The sequence below is a fragment of the Spermophilus citellus genome (genome assembly GCF_964194105.1).
Source record: "Spermophilus citellus genome assembly, chromosome: 4".
Taxonomy (NCBI): Eukaryota; Metazoa; Chordata; class Mammalia; order Rodentia; family Sciuridae; genus Spermophilus; species Spermophilus citellus.
In genome coordinates, this window is record NC_138185.1 from 71316177 (window position 1) to 71332800 (window position 16624).

The window sequence follows — 16624 nt, forward strand, 5'->3', positions numbered from 1 at the left end:
TGCTCATCTCAAACTGGTCAGGACGTGAAAGGGAAATACAGGAAGGAGTAGGGGGCTCTTCAAGGACATTCCCCTAATGAGCAAATTCCCTACCTCTTAAAGGTTCCACGACCTCCCAGAAGCACCCCAGGTTTGGGACAGAACTTTGTAGCACATGGGTTTTTGGGAGACACTTAAGATCCAATCTATAGCAGACTGCTCTACTTGTTGTGGGACAGAAATAAGGGATTATCATGACTGGTTAAATTCTGTTGCAATTCTGCTTCTTGTTGCGATGGGCCTTTCTACTGGTCATCTCCTCAGTCTGCAATGATCTGTCTTCAAATTTGTTGCTCACTAAAACTTTCCCCTATGACCTCTAGGCCCACTTGCTTCATTTTTTGTTTCGTAGGAGAAGAAATCAGGATCCTGAGAGGTTAAGGGATTATCTTAAAATGATACAAGGGCCAGAGTCACTGTGGAGGGGCCAATTCTGGAGTCCAGTTCTGTCCTCATTTTCCAAATGGCTTTTCAAAAATTTTATTTAAGGACAGGGGATTAAGTATTCCTGTAGGGGTCCTGGAACTAATCCCCCATGGATACTGAGAAGACTCCACTGTATTTCTTTCAAGAGTAATTTTTACATTCATATGTCATATTTAACTTCTTTTTCTTTTATTCTTTAAGAAGAGCAGAAAGGTACTCATGGGAATTCAATTTGTTTCTTCTTGCAAATATTTTTCAAAATATTCTACTTTCGACTGCAGCTTCTTTATATATATAAAATATGCTTCAAGATGCCTTTTTCTCTAGAATTCAACATTATGTACAGCCAGGACCTAGCAGTTTCCTTGGATGTTGGACTTTTAGTTTTAAAGCCAGGATAGTTCAGGGCACTCAGATGAACTGATGACCCTTTAAGTGAAGAAAGGCTGTGCATTCAACCCCAGCATGTCCTTGTTCCTTCTCCCCCTGCTTACAGGTCCCAGTGGGTGGATTGGGTACTTGTTATCATTCCTCTCCACCAAAACATCTTTATGTGACTAAAATAGTTATTTTTCCCTAATCTGGACAGAATTTCTTGTTTTAGTGTTCTCCAGGTACTCAGTTGTGCATCCCAAACCAATGTTCTTTTCTGCTTCTTGTTGTTATGGGCCTTTCTACTGGTCATCTCCTCAGTCTGCAATGATCTGTCTTCAGATTTGTTGCTCACTCCTCACATCATCCAGAATGCCTCAAATGACACTTCCTTAGAGTAACGACTGTCCCATTCAACCTTGTAGCTCCTTATAACATGTTTCATTGTATTTTCATTATACTCATTATCTGTTTTCCCACAATCCTGTGGGCAGGTTTTGGTCTCTTTTGTTCTACCCTGTATATCTGATGTCTGCTGCAGTGCCTGGCACAGGATAGGCACTTGGCATCTGAATCAATGAGTAAATGTATGCACCTGCTGTTTTCTATCCCTGTTGTGTCTGTGTATATTTTTCTCAGATGCCTATATTTTTTTTGTGCTACTATAATGCAAAGGTGTTTTTTCCAACTCTTTTTAGTTTAAATAGTAACTTTTGAATTTGATCTGGTTAATTTTATATCAACTTAGCTGTGTCATGGGCTCCCAGAATACACATTATTTCTAATGTGTCTGTGGGGGTGTTTCGGGACAAGATTTGGATCAGTGGGCTCAGCAAAGTGGATAGCCCCAGTGAGTGGGCACCATCAAATCCATTGAGGGTCTGAATAACAGATAATGAGTATCATGAAAATCCAATGAATAAAAAGGCAGAGAAAGGAGAGATTCATCCGCTTTTCTTCTTACCTGTTTGCTTGAGCTGGGACATCTCATCTCATTTTCTCCAGCCTTTGGACTGAGATGTACTCCATTAGATCTCCTGCTTTTCATTCTTAGGACTTGGACAAAAGCTATACTATGCCTTTCCTGAGTCTATAGCTTACAGGTGGGAGACCATTCGACTTCTCAGCCTCTATAACCATGTGAGCCAGTTCCTCATAATATCCCCCCCCCTCTCTGTGTGTGTGTGTGTGTGTGTGTGTGTGTGTGTGTGGTCTGCTTTGTTTTCTGCTGTAGAAGCAGCACCTAGCATAGGGTAGGTACTCAACAAGTTTTTGCTGCATCAGTGAGTAAATGCATGCACCTGCTGGTTTGTGTTTCTGTTATGTCTGTGAATATTTTCTATTAGTTTTGCTTCTCTGGGGAACTTTGAATAATACAGAGTCCAAGCTGAGAATGAGTTTTCCCTTAAACAGAAGCCTTAATAGACTCATGTGTTCTTGATGACCCCATTAAAATATCTCAGTGTTGCTTATGTTTAACTATTTCATTCCTAGTACCATGTGACTCAGGTTATATGTAAGATGTTATTTCATGGAAATGTACAGTTTTGACCTTCATATCTTCAGGGGAGGAGGAACCAGGCAGCTTCTACAGTTCCAGCTCATTGTTCCTCTCCTCACTGAGAGCTGAAAGGACCTGGTCTGGTCTTTGATAGTCACTGCAGCTTGCTGACAAAGGTCATATAAAATGGAACGCTCTGGGAAAATCTCAGGCGAGGTGCCTGGGAAACATATTAAAAACAAACATACAAAAACACACCAGTTAAATTGGAAAATAATCAGTTTAGGCTGTCTTTGAGAACTTCCTACTCAGCCACTGGCAGAGAGAAGAGTGTTTGTGTTTGTGTGTGTGTGTGTGTGTGTGTGTGTGTGTGTGTGTTTAATCATTTGTCTTTCCTGGAAAAGAGCAGGAGCATGCAGCACTATGTGAAACGTGTTCCCTGGGGAATGTGCTCTACCTCTCACAGGGAGATTGATCTTTGTAGAAAAAAAAACCAAAAAAACCCGAAACCCACCGTGTTCTCCATGTAGATGGTCCCAGTAACTGTTTTGAAATTGATGTCTTTGTTGAGACTCATTTCTGGAAAACAACTTTATTTATTTCCTTCTTCAAGACAGATGGAAATGAGTTATGGAAAGTTGGGAGGAAATATGGAAAATTATCTGAAATAAAGCAATTTGGCTTACTTTCTTTGGAAAGAGATTTTTCTTCACGAGTATTTATTGAAAATCCATCAATATTAATGTGTGTTTTCACAGGCGTCTGAGATGTTAAGGGCACTTTTCAACTTTTTATTTTTCAAACCTTATAGATGCTTTCTCCCTGTCTTTGATTTGGAAACAGAGGTTCTCATTTATATACAGAATCCTTTCATAAACCTCATGAGTTTCTTTAACACAGAAACTTAAATGAGGAGACATTGGTTAAATACAATCCAGGGATTTTCCTCCCGGGCTCTGTTACTTATGTAGACCTGTGGATGGCTGGCTTGGAACATCTTACCATAGGAATACAAATCACTCCTGAGTGGATTTGGAGACAACTCTTCCAACCCCATTCTCAGGACCGGACGACTATTTAATTGGATAGTTCTCTGTCTGCCTTTCTGTCTCTCGTCTCCCTCTCTCATTCACATGCACTTGTTCTCTTAAGGGTTTCTCATGTGTATTTTTTTCATCCAGCTCTACTCCTGAACACGGCTCCCTATTTATCTCAGAGAGCACTTCCTTAGCAGCATGCATAATGACTTGTGATAAAAGAGGAAATTGTCTTATGAAAACACAGAATCAGAGGGAAGGAGAAAAGAAAGTGGAGAGTTCAGCACAGAGGGAGTGTGAAGTTGACCCTGCTGTGACTTTACTCCGAACCTGGATTTTCTGATTGTCTCTGTTGGGGACCTTTTTCATCTTTGATGATGCACAGAGGTTGCCATCAGCAACTGTCTAGAATGACAAGAGAATTGTTTTCTGAATGTGATGTGGCCACAGCCATGATGGGTAGGAGTAATAGGAGAAGTTTTGGTTCTTCTACTCCCCTGTCTTGTAAGTTCCTTTCATCCTATAATATGATCTAGCATTTCTTTCTGCGAATACACTAATGAATATTTATTTGTTCTACTGTTGATGGACATGTGGAATTTTATTTAATTTTTTTTAAGATTTCTTCTTTTATCATGGCATTATAAGTGTACACAACGGTGGCCTTTGTTGTTACGTATTTGTATTTTCATAAGACGATTTTCAAATAATAGCATAATTTGGTCAGTGTCATTTCTGGTACCTCTCCTTTCCCTCCCTTTTTCTCCAGATTTTGAACTTAACATATTAAAAAATTTCACTGTAGGTGAAGATAAAGATGCTAGAGATGAGACAGTTAAATGTAGTTGGGGGAAAGCCCACTTAAAACCAGAAACTAAAGCATGATTTTAAAAAATTCATACAAGATTCACCAGAAGACCTGTATGAGGACATTTGTAGCATCTTTATTTACCATAGCATAAAGCTTGGAAGTATCCAAAAGTCCATCTGCATTAGTGGATGGCACCATATTCATAGAGGGAAATAAATATTATACAGCCACAAAGATAGACAAGCTCTAACTAAACCCCATGCAACAGTACGGATGAATCTTACAAAGAAATTGCTGGACAAAAAATTGTAGGCAGAAAAGGGCAGAGATGGTTACTGATTTACAATGGTTTGACTTAGAATTTGTAACTTTACTATGCTGAGAAACCTGGGCACATTTAGTAGAAATGATTCTCCCAATTTTGAATTTTGATTTTTTTCCCAAGCCGTGAACATCATGGTGAGATACTCTCTCTTGAAGCCAGGCAGCTGCAGCAGCTTCAGTTCCCAGTCAGCTTCATGATCATGAAGGTGAACAACTGACACCCCAGGATGCTGGGTTACTAAACTAGGATGTGCAGTGGATTAAGCGTATTAAATGCATTTTGGCTTTGGTAATATCCTACTTATGCTGACTTCCTGGGAGCTATCACCCTATCATAAGTCAAGGATCAGCTGGATATTCTGTGTCTGTGGTTCAAGGTCTGACAAGACCGATCTTTGGTGTTAGAGTTTGAAACCGTGGTAACCTACATACACAAAAGCAACCAGGAGGGAGCGAGAAGTGGCCTCAGAAATGCTGGTCATACTCTATTTCTTGGGTTAGGTTTTGGCTAAATGAATATGTTGTCTATAAGGGTTCATTAAGCACTACATTTACAATTTCTATACTTTTCTTCTGTATGTACTTACAATATATGAACTTTTCAATAAAAAATTCAAAAAGTGACTGCTTTAAATTAGGAGAAAAAAATTTTTTCTAACAGCACTGTAATGTGTAAATATTTTATCTATAAGAACTGTTTAATCCCATTTTCTCATTCTTCTGCTGTTCTTCATTCTTCTACTGTCTCTGGAGTTGGAACTCCATATATATATGACACATGGACATAGCTCTTAACTACTGAAGTATCTGGTATCCTCCTCTGCAAGGCGGGATTGTGAGGGTGGACCTTTCTCAAATGCTGGGAGGCTCACTGGGAAGACTAAGCACCAAGCAGAAAGCCCAGCATGTCATGTTATGGTCTTACGTTTTAGCAATGATTGTCATCATATGCCCAATTTGACATTCCCTGTGCACCTAAGGAGTGCAGCAATCTTCCTGAGCTGCCCAAGGAACTGGCAAGAACAGATCGACTTCTTGAATAGGAACTCTCCCCATTCTGTAGGGTAAGGGGAACAAGAGGCACAGGTTTTTTTCTGGCACTTGTGCACAGCAAACCCTAGGAGTTCCTCCCCTTCAGTTTCTCATCTTTCTGATTTACCCTCGCAACCTGTCTATGACAATAGGCAAGGGCAAGGATAGGGCAAGGAGTTTTAAAGCTTGAGAAATCTGAGAATCTTCTGGACTAAGTATTTCTACCACAAGGACAAATGTGGGTGGTTATAAGAGTGGGATGCTCCCTACTGACTGGAGGTTTGAGCAGCCTCACCAGGCTGCAAGCCTCTGACCAGATGCACATTCTTGAGCTTTCTCTGCTGAGCCTCAGGCTCACCCAGGGCAACTGCTGTACTGTGGGATAGTTAGGCTGATACTTGATGCACACTCACTTTAGAGGGGCACATAGAGAGAGGGACAGTGTCCAGATGGCCTTATTGCTCTGTTGTGATCATGAGGGGGGAATATTTTTTCATTTATTGTGATAAAATGCATATACTTAAAATTCACCATCTCAACTCTTCCAGAGTGTACAATTTAGGGACATATAGTAAATTCACAATGCTATGCAAACATCACCATGATCTAATTCCAGAACATTTTCACCATCCCAAAAGGAAACCCTGTATCCATTAAGCAGTTGTTTCCCATTCTCCCCTCCTTTCTGCCCCTGGCATCATCGGCTGATCTGTCAGAGCATTTTTATTCCACCTAGAATTTGGTTTTAAACAAGAAAATGTCATGTATTCACTCTCATCCTGTTTGTTGGGGTTGTTAACTATTTCACCTAAGGATTTCCTAAATGTCCCAAGGTGGGTCTCTGCTGAATCCCAAGAAGCCCTGAGTATTGGTGGAAGGGTTTCCTCAGGGTCTAAGCAGCAGATGTAGCAGAGGTTTCCCACTGACCTTGTTCCAAAATGCTGTTTTAATTCTAATAAGCCTTCCTTCCACCTGCTGTTCTTTTCCACCAGGACATCGGCTGGAGGGCAGTGAGCAGAGCTTGTTAAAAATCAAACTGAGGCACAATAAAATGTAAAGAGTTTATTTGAGTAAGGAGCAATTCATGAGTTGGAGAGCACCAGGCTGAAATAGATTCTGTGTTCCCATGACAAAATGGCAGAGGCAAGTATTTACTGGGAACATAGAGAAGCAAAATAGAGGAATTAATTGGTTGCAATTATACAGTTGCTCTAGATGGTCTATCCCATTGGAAAGCCACTGGTTATGGGGTTTTTAAATTTGTTGGCCACTCAAATTGGTTAAACTTAAATTCTGTTTTTCTTTGTTATAGGTTTTTGTAAGTAATAGTGCCAGTTAAGTTCTGCTTATTCTTGCACATCGATCAAGGATGAGGTCACTTATGAGGCCTAACTCATGTAGCTCAGAGCCTTCTCTCCATCTAATTTATTTAACAAGCTCCCTGTGATTCTGTGAAAACTGGGCTGTGTTGGAAGGAGCTCTCAGAGCCATGCTTTTCAGGGCCTCCCTCCAACACAATGTCACCTGGCCACACTATCCTACATCCCAGGAGCCTGCCTGTGACAAGGTAAGTCATGGGCCCCCAGAAGGTAGGTTCACATCTTACCTCCTGGAACCTGTGAATATTACCTTAGGTGGTAAGAGCTGTGATTAAATGAATGGCCTTGTGGAGAGAGGCTTATCCTGAATCATCTAGGGGCCCATAAAAGCAATTCACGTGTCCTTGTGAATTATCCTCTCACCTGGGAGAGGTAGAGGAAGTTTTGAGACATGCACACAGAAGGGGAGGCTGTAATGTTTCCACAGAGACAGATGTTGGAGTGATCCTGCCACAAGCCAAGAAATGCCAGAGGCCACCAGAGGCTGATGAGCCAATGATCAGATTCTTCCCTAGAGACTCTGGAGGGAGCTGCCCTGCCCAATACCTGCATTTCTGACTTCTCCCCTCCAGAATTGTGAACGAATACATCTTAGCTATTTAAAGCCATCCGGTTTGTGATAATTTGTTATGGCAACCCTATGAAACTAATACACAGGGATATGGTGGCTTTTTCTGCAGCCATAGGGTAGATTCCTGTTGCCATCTTTTTTACTTTCTGTTCAGCACTGTAACACATTACCACAGATTTAGAGGTTTAGTACAATGCAAATGAGTTTTACCTTATGGTTCTGGAGGTAAGAAGTCTGATATGAACCTTATGGGACTATGATAGTCAGTTTTCTGTCACTGTGACAAAATTCCTCAGAAGACCATCTTAAAGGAGGAAAGATATATTTTTGGCTCCTGGTTTCAGAGGTTTCGGCCCTTGGTTACTTGGCCCCATAGCTTTGGGCCTTTGGCTAGGCAGAACGTCATTGCAGGGAGCCTGTGTTAGGGCAGAGTTGCTCACCTCATGGCAGCTGCTAAGGAGAAAGGTAGAGGGACAAACAGACCCACCTGGGACAAATATCTCTTTCCGGGGCATGCCCCCATTGACCCACCTCCTCCGTCAGATGCCACCTCCTCAAGTTTCTACCATCTCCCAATAAGACCACAGTCTGGTGACTAAGACTTTAGCACATGGCCTTTGGGGGCATTTCAGATCCAAACCATAACAGGGGCTCAGATGAAGATGTTGGCAGGACCGTGTACCTTCTGGAGGCTCCAAAGGAGAAAACACTTCTTGCCTCTCCCCTCTGGAATAGTCTGCCTCTCAAGACACAGCCCTGCCCTGCTCTGACCTCTGCTTCTCAGCCTTCTGACATGGGTACTTTTAAGTCCTTCTTACAGGAATCTTGTGATTACATCATGTACCTATGTGGAAAATGCAGGATACCATCCCCATTTTCAGGTCTTTAATCACATCTGGAAAGTCCCTTTTATCATGTAATGCAGTATATTCGGAGGTTCTGAGGATTCGGGGGCAGACAGTTGGGGGCCACTGACCTCCCATTCCACCTTTGCTCTGAGATTTCAAGGACACCATTTAACATGTCCTTTGCTAATAGCAGACATTCCTAGCTCCTATATGAGTCAGGGTTCAGTTACAGGAAACAGAATTGACTCTAGCTAATTTAAGCAGAAAGGGTTACATTTCTGGGTAGTAAATGGCTTACTGAAAATTGGAAAGGCTTAAGGAATAGACTCCAGACTGAGTGTCCAGCAAAAACTCCTAGAGCCACACTGCAGAGCTGGGCTGCCAAGGGAGTGGCTGTCCCTGCCATTACTGAAGGCGATCACTGGACTTCCTTCTGCAGGATGTTGCAGTTACAATCTGCATCAGCAGAATGTATGCCACCCTGGTCCCTCTGCCTACTCACCTTCCAGGCCTCTCTTACCTATCTTGGTTTGTAGGTCAGATTTCATCCTAGCATATATTTGCTTGGGGGAAATAATATATGGAAACCTGGCTGAAGAACACATGGAGATTGGCTTTAGCTTTCCAGTCTCTGAGGTCCAGAAAGGCCCATTAAAGGGGGTTGGAATAAGTATGGAGCAAAACAAGCACAACATCTGCTACAAGTCTATCAGACAAAAGGGTTTGGACATTTAGGAGTCCTTCTTGTGGGTCCAAGTTACTTGGGTGAACTTCATAAAAGGAGCCCTCACATTCTTTTGTGAAGAGAACCACTTCCTATTCATGAATTATGGTACCCTCCAGGAAGTTGGGCTGACTGCCAGCTTGCCCATAAATAAGACAAGCCTCCACACCTCCCTCAAAACTCAGATCCAGACACCTTTCTTTCTCAGCCCCTCCACTGTCTTGGTTACCTCCTGGTCTTTGGGCTACTCATCCACTCAATTTCCACAATTCACTTTTTCATGCTGAACTTTATAGCTTTGTTTTCATGCATGTGCATTTAAGGTTATAGGTACCCAGGAGCAAGAATTCTGGGGTTAGCTTTCCATTACTATAATAAAATACCTAAGATAATCAATGTTAATTTTATTTATTTATTTATTTATGGTTTATTTGGTATTAGAGGTTCCAGTTCATTGTTGGTTTTCCTTGTTGCTTTTGGGGTTAGGGTATGGCGGCACATCATGGTGGAAGTGCATGGCAGAGCAAAACCATTTACCACATGGTCAGAAAGTGAAAAAGAGAAAGAGGAAGGGGCTTGGATCCCACAGTCTACATTGGAGGCATACCCGCAATGACCTAAAGACCTCCCGCTAGGTCCCGCCTCCTAAAGCTTCCTCTAGCTCCCAGTAATGCCATACTGGGAAGAAGCCTTCAACCTATGAAACTCTGTGTGATATTTATGATTCAAACTACAACACTATATGTAATTGATTCATTTCTTTGATTTACTACCCTTTATGCCCTGGATATTGCAACCCAGGTGGAGACTCATTGCTCCCTAAACAAAACCTTGTTCCTCTGTATGTACCCTTCACTCTCCCTTCCACCTCTGCTTCTTTCTGAGTTTAGCACAGACTCTATATTCTCTAGGAAGCAATCTCTTTCCTCCCGTCCAAAAGCTCTATTTCCTCCAAACTGGACTTCAATCTGTTCACCATTTGTGGCACATCATACTTTGATTTTTCCAGTCCTCCTTTGCTGTAAGTCCTGTGAAGACAGGAGCTGCTCCTTGTTCATCTGTGCAGTGCTCCCAAAGACAACCACCCAGTGGTCAGTTTATAAAGTTCAATACATTTTGTTGAGTTGCTTCAGCCCTTGAGACTGCTTCTTCATTCAGAAAATAAGGGAGTGGAATCAACAGATCAGGTTAAAAAGTGTTTGAAGATGTGCTATGAATTAAAAAAATATGCTTATCAGGAAATGTTGATAAAGAAGGTGACAAGTTTGCAGTTTCATGTTCGTTTTTGTTTTTTGTTTGTGTGATTTTTTTTTTTTTATAAACTGTCTGCATGCCTGTTGAGCCACATGCCTGGAAGGCTCATTATGGATGAAATGGACATGCTTTGGGAAGACATGAATGTTGGTTGATTCATGTCGGGTCTGGAAAGGAGCTGGTCTTCCAGCCCTCTCTCCCAGATGTTTTACGGGAGCTGATAACTACCTTTTTGGTTCCTTTATTATTCCAGTTGGGAAATTAGAGTTTGGATAATTGACTTCTGGTGCTTCATAAGCCTGTTAAGACAAAGGGTCATGTGAACAAATGGACACTGCCTTTTCTGGCCTAGCATATTCAGGAAACCTCTTTTGTTGGCCAACTTGGCAGGTGTTCTGGGACAGAAGTCCTGGCTGCTAAGCTACAAATAATAAAACGTCTGAGGGTACCGTATTGCCAGTTGGCTTCTATTCTGGCTGGCTCTCTAAGGAAGGACATCTGTCCTTGGGCAAGAGATCTGGTTAGGTCTCTGGCAGCAGCAATACCCCTAGGGCACAACCCAAATGCTAGAATTGTTTCTTTCTCCGGCACTCCTGTCCACACCTTCTCTATTCCTGCCTCTTCTCACCTTGCCTGCCATTTGCTGCTTACTTTGGGTCCCCAGGGTAAATGGCTAATAAAGAACTTTTCCAGTGCCATGGGGAATGGAAATGTGTTAGATTGGGACAGATGCACCCTTACTCTTGTTTATACGATTTGTCCTGAGCATGTGGCAACGGAGCCCCCGAGCCAGCTTTTCCACACTCCTCAATGTCAGTCTTGCTAGACCCCCAGAGGGTCCACCTTAGGGAATACAAGCAGGTGAGCCATTTCCACTTCTGAAAGTCTCTCATGGTTCTTTATAATAGGCAGAATAACGTCTGCCTATTACAAAAATATTCACATCCTAATTCCTGGAATCTGTGATTACGGTACCTTATATTGTAAAACAGACTTCACTTAAGAGATATGATTAAGGTTATAACTATTGAGAGAAGATGGTCCTGTGTTATTTGGCAGTGCCAAGATGATAAAAGCCCTGAAAAGTGCAACAGGGATGTTAGGAGGATCTGAGAAGACTCAAGTCTTCTTGACAGTCTGTGATGATGAAAGCGGAGATCAGAATGACGCAGGTCAGAACCAAGGAATTTGGGTGGCTTCTGGATGCTGGGAAAGCAAGAAAGCAGCTTGCCTCCCAGATGCCCTAGAGGGGAGGCAGCCCTGCTGACAACTGATTTTAGCCCATTGAGACCCATATTGGACTTCTGACCTCTAGAATTACATGACCACAGATGTGTGCTGTTTTAAACCACGGAGTCATTTGTTATAGAAGTGATAGGAAACCAATACAGCCCTTTTGGAAAGTTGCTACCTTCTGCCTGCCGCAGAGCTGATGACCACTTCTCCAAAGCTAGAGGCAATTATCTTTAGTCACTCTAAGGGGCTGCACAATAAGGGAGGAGTGGTTTTCCTTTTGTCACTTTGTATTTCTATAGAGGAGCTTTGAAACACCAGAGAAGGGATCTGCAGCAACACTGCTGCTCCAGACCCCACAGACATTCTAAGCTGGAAGTTGGTGGCCCTCGGATGTTGGTCCTACCACATGCCTTCCAGATGCTCCTTCCCTTCTACTGCTTGCCCTTCATGTGCCTTGTCTGCTCTCTTCTGCCCCCTCTGAGGCCCCAGTTACACCTGCTCTTCTTCCTGAGACCTGAAGTTGGGAATTCTAAACACGTTGAATGCTTTCCTTATTGAGTTTACCCCTTCTACTGTGTGCTGGCTCTGGGTGACTTAGTCGAGAACCTTGCTCCTCCTAACTTCCCTGGCTTCTGAGGGAAAGGGGAAGAGCTTACTCTCCAGTGCCACATGTAGACCACAACCCCAAGAACCATCTTTGTGTTTCTCACTCATTCTTGTGATTTGCTCAGGTCAAGTACTCTGCTTGCATCATTGCCATGTTCTAGCATCAGCTATTCTTTACTTGGATACTGGTCCCTGGAGCTCATTCATTCTTGCCCTCTTTACAGGAACCTCTATGACATTCTGCATGACAACTCTTAGAGCGGCCTCTTCCAAGGTCACTTCCTTTGCATCCTTTCTTGTACCCTACATAGCATCCACACACCCATTCTGCTTTCTTTCTCTGCTTTATAACCATTCACCACTCATTTTTCATTTAGTTCTTTCCATGCTTGTCCCCAGAATTATCTACATAGAGTTGTATTAGGCAAGCCCAGGCCAAAGGCAGGAACCACATCAGGTATTTTAACAGAAAAAAAATTAATGTAATTGTTCATTAGTTGCTAAGGAACTAAAACTTCCAAAAGAAAATACTTGTATTTTTAGTGTTTTGAGAAGTAGCAACTGTGTGAAGCAGCTACTATCCCTAAGGCTAGGAGACCAGGGGGAAGAAAGTGGAATTATCTCTGAATCAAACTCAGACTGGTGTGAAGAAGGCACTACTTAGGGGGGACCACTGTCTCTGAACTTGGAGGAGAGACCTGGATACTGGGACCCACACTTCTAAGAAGGGGACACTGGTCAACTGGTGCTGATTTTCCTGAGATGTGAAATGAGGCTGGGTCTGCAAACTGTACCCTGGTTACAGTTGTTTCTACTGGAACAAACTGTGACTGCTGAGGTGAAGAAGGGAGTCTGTGTGCCACAGTCACCCCTTTTCTCTCTTAGGGTGTCCAGATTTAGTAAATAAAAATACAGGATGCCCAGCTAAATTTAAATTTCAGATCAACAGCAGATGAATTTTGAGTAATAATGTGTTCCTAGCAAAAGGGGGACCTACTTAGAGTAAAACTGTATCTGTTTTTGACCTAAAAACTCAGATGTATTTGAGTGTCCTGTATTTTATCTGCCAACCCTCCTCCCATTTTTTTTCTGTTGCCAGACCTAAAAGGTAGCAATTGGCAGAGCTGAAATGTGGTTTTCAGCATTTTCTCTCCAACATCATCAAGACAAGTACAAGGAGTGGGACAGTTCAGAACCTTGGCCCTTGACACTGTCTTAGATATTAACTGATTACTATAAGAAACCAGAAGTTAGTATAGACAATTAACAGTTTGGATAATTCTAAAGATTCCAGAAATTTGAAATTACTAGACCATGGGGAAGAGTAAAAAAAAATGGCACCAAGACTCATTCACATCTCACAACCTTTTCTCTAGACTACGTCTTCATGCAATGCCTTGGAATGTCATCTAGTCTTTATTGTACCATGTCAAACTTCCTCAACTCCTCCTGCCTTGAGAATCCCTGAGCAAATGGCAGTGCTGGAGCTTGTGGATGGAGCCTTTCTTAAATGGCATCCAAGTCTCCACTTTGATTTCCTATCTTGTAGAAAATATAACTATTAAAAAACTCTGTCACAGGCTGAGGATGCAGCTCAGTTGGTAGAGTGCTTGCCTTGCATGCACAAGACCCTAGGTTCTAATCCCCAGCACCACACACACACACAAACAAACTCTGTCATAAAATAATTAACATTGTAAGAACGAACACAACTCTAATTCATGGGGCTGGTTTCATGGACTTTGACAATACTGTTGCTTTACTGGTGGTCACTATAGCTCCTTACCTGGTATGGTGGAGAATAGTTAAGACACGTTGGGTCAGTCGGCCCCACGGTTTCATTCTGTCTCTTCTGTTCCTCCTGTCTAAATTCTTTCCTTTTGTAGACTATTGTTCTTAGCCTGCCTGATATCACATCCACCCACTTTAGCAATCATATTCCTTCTCATTGCTAGCCCTTCTCAGTTCTAGTCCAAAAGGAAAACACATTCCTATTCAAACATGATATGCTTATTTATTGAGAAAAGCATATTTAGAAGATGATAATCTTTCCCAAATAACAGCTGAATGAGTGTAGACATAAGCCCTAAAACGACTGAGATAATTCCCCTGAGATATTATCAGTGTGCTTTTTATTTTCCAAAATGGAAATAGCTTCCATGTTTTTGATTGTTAAAGTAATATGTGTTTATTGCAGAAAGTTCAGGAAAAAGAAAAGAGAATAAAATTAAAATTATGAATATCCATCATCCAGAGAAAGTCATAATTTAGAGTTTGGAATATAATTTTATAGATATTTTTTCTAAGATCACACAGACACACACACATGCAAGTACACACACTTGTGCACACTCCATTTGCTGTAATTATATTTTAAAAATAGTGTATTGTTCATGTTAACTAAGTTTTACTGCAGCAGTAAATTAACTCTGGATTCTCAGTGGCTTAATAAAACAAAGATTTATTCCTAGTTCATGATATATTTCCAGCACAGGTTGGCAGGGCCTCTGCTCTACACCGCTATGCACGAGCCAAGTGAGCAGACTCGCTCTCTTGTGACTGTGCCATCTGGATCACATGGCCTTCCTGGTTGCTGTAGGAGGGGAAGAGAGATTAGAGAATTCGGAATCAGCCCAGAAATGACACAAGTCACTTCTGTGCTTACTTCACTGGCCAGAACTAGTCCCATGATCCCACCCAACTTCAATGAAACTGAAAAAGATGGTTTTCCCGATGCCTAGAAGAGGGCGAGGACTGCACATTGGAAGTGCTAGTAATGTCTTCCACATATGGCCCATACTTTACATAACAATATATATACAGTGTAATGTTTGCAGCTACTAGTTTGTCATGGGCACGTTGCCATGGGCACGTTGCCATGGACACCGTTATTGTTTTCAGCCACTGTATAGTGTTCTTTAGTAAAGGTCACACTAGGTTTTATTGAAATAATTTCTTATTGATAGGTTGGTTTATTTTTTCCTAATGAAAACAATATTGGGTAAAACATTTTAAAATATAGTCTTTGTATATTTTAATTAATAAAATCAATACAAAGTGACACTTATTTTAAATGTCCTGTTTCTTTGATTCTAGTAAGAAGAAACTTAATGTGATTCTTAGATCTTTGAATAACTTATTATTTGAATCATTACTTTATTCCCTTGGAGTGATTATCTGTTTGCCTATTAATTAATGAGAACTCCTTAGAGTTTAAGCTTATTAGCCCTTTCTAAAATATATTACAAATACTTTCCCCATATTTTGCCTTATTACTTTTTAATAAATTTTTTAATTGTAAAAAATTTTTAATTTCCAAATTATCATACTTACTGTTCTTCCACTGTATATATTTTGGAGGCAGGATTATTACAGATTATGAAAAATACCTATGTTGTTATTCATTATTTTAATTTTTAAAATACAGTTAAACATTTGGGACATCTCTAAATTATTTTGGCACAAAGGGAAAGGTAGAAAAGAAGCGTATTCTGAAATGGAATCAGGTAGAAATATAACCTTATATCTTCCATTTATTAAATAATCTGCCTTCCCCATTTGAAATGTTATTTTTTTTAGTTCCTGGATGTTTACAGATATTCTGGACCATGTTTTTTCTGTTGTCACATCACATGGTTGTATTATATTATAATGTATATATTATATTATTATATATATATATTATATATATATTATATATATATTATATATATATATTATATATATATTATATATATATAATATATATATATATATTATAATTATAATTATAATGTATATATTATAATTCCCTTTTGGAATTAAAACAGAAAAATTTAGAATACTTATTTATTCAATAATTTAAAATAAGTCCAATATAATCACCATATGTTAATATAAATAACATAATTTTAGAATAAAGGCTACAATTTCGAAAGCACAGTAGTATTAAGGAGAGAGAGATTGTTTTACAGTTTTGCAAATCCTGTTCAGGTATGGCTTTATATTAAAAGATTGCTTAATTTTTACATCTGATTTATCATTTATTATTTGAATCATTACATAATGCCATATGTGGTTTTGGTTAAAGCATATGAAGAAAATCTAACTTCATGCTGAATAAGTGAGTTGTAAAGGGATATGTATGTTTACAGGTTTTACAGGAAATTATGGACATTCTTCTTTGATACTAAACCAAAAGTCAATAAGTGGTGGCATCGTAAAGTCTATTTGCAATGCGGCATCTGAAAATCACTATTAATCAAGTTTGTACTCTGTTACACTAATATCTGACCTCATCCTTTGAATGAGTCTTTTATCCACAGTTTTATAATGTTGTGTGTTAGTGATTTGGAAAATATTAATTCACTGTGTTATGCAGGTTTTCTGAATGTTGACATATTTCATTATTTAAAAAATTTTAAGTCACATCCAATTGTGTCATTTGTGTCATCACAGATTTCATCAGAAAACAGCAACACCACG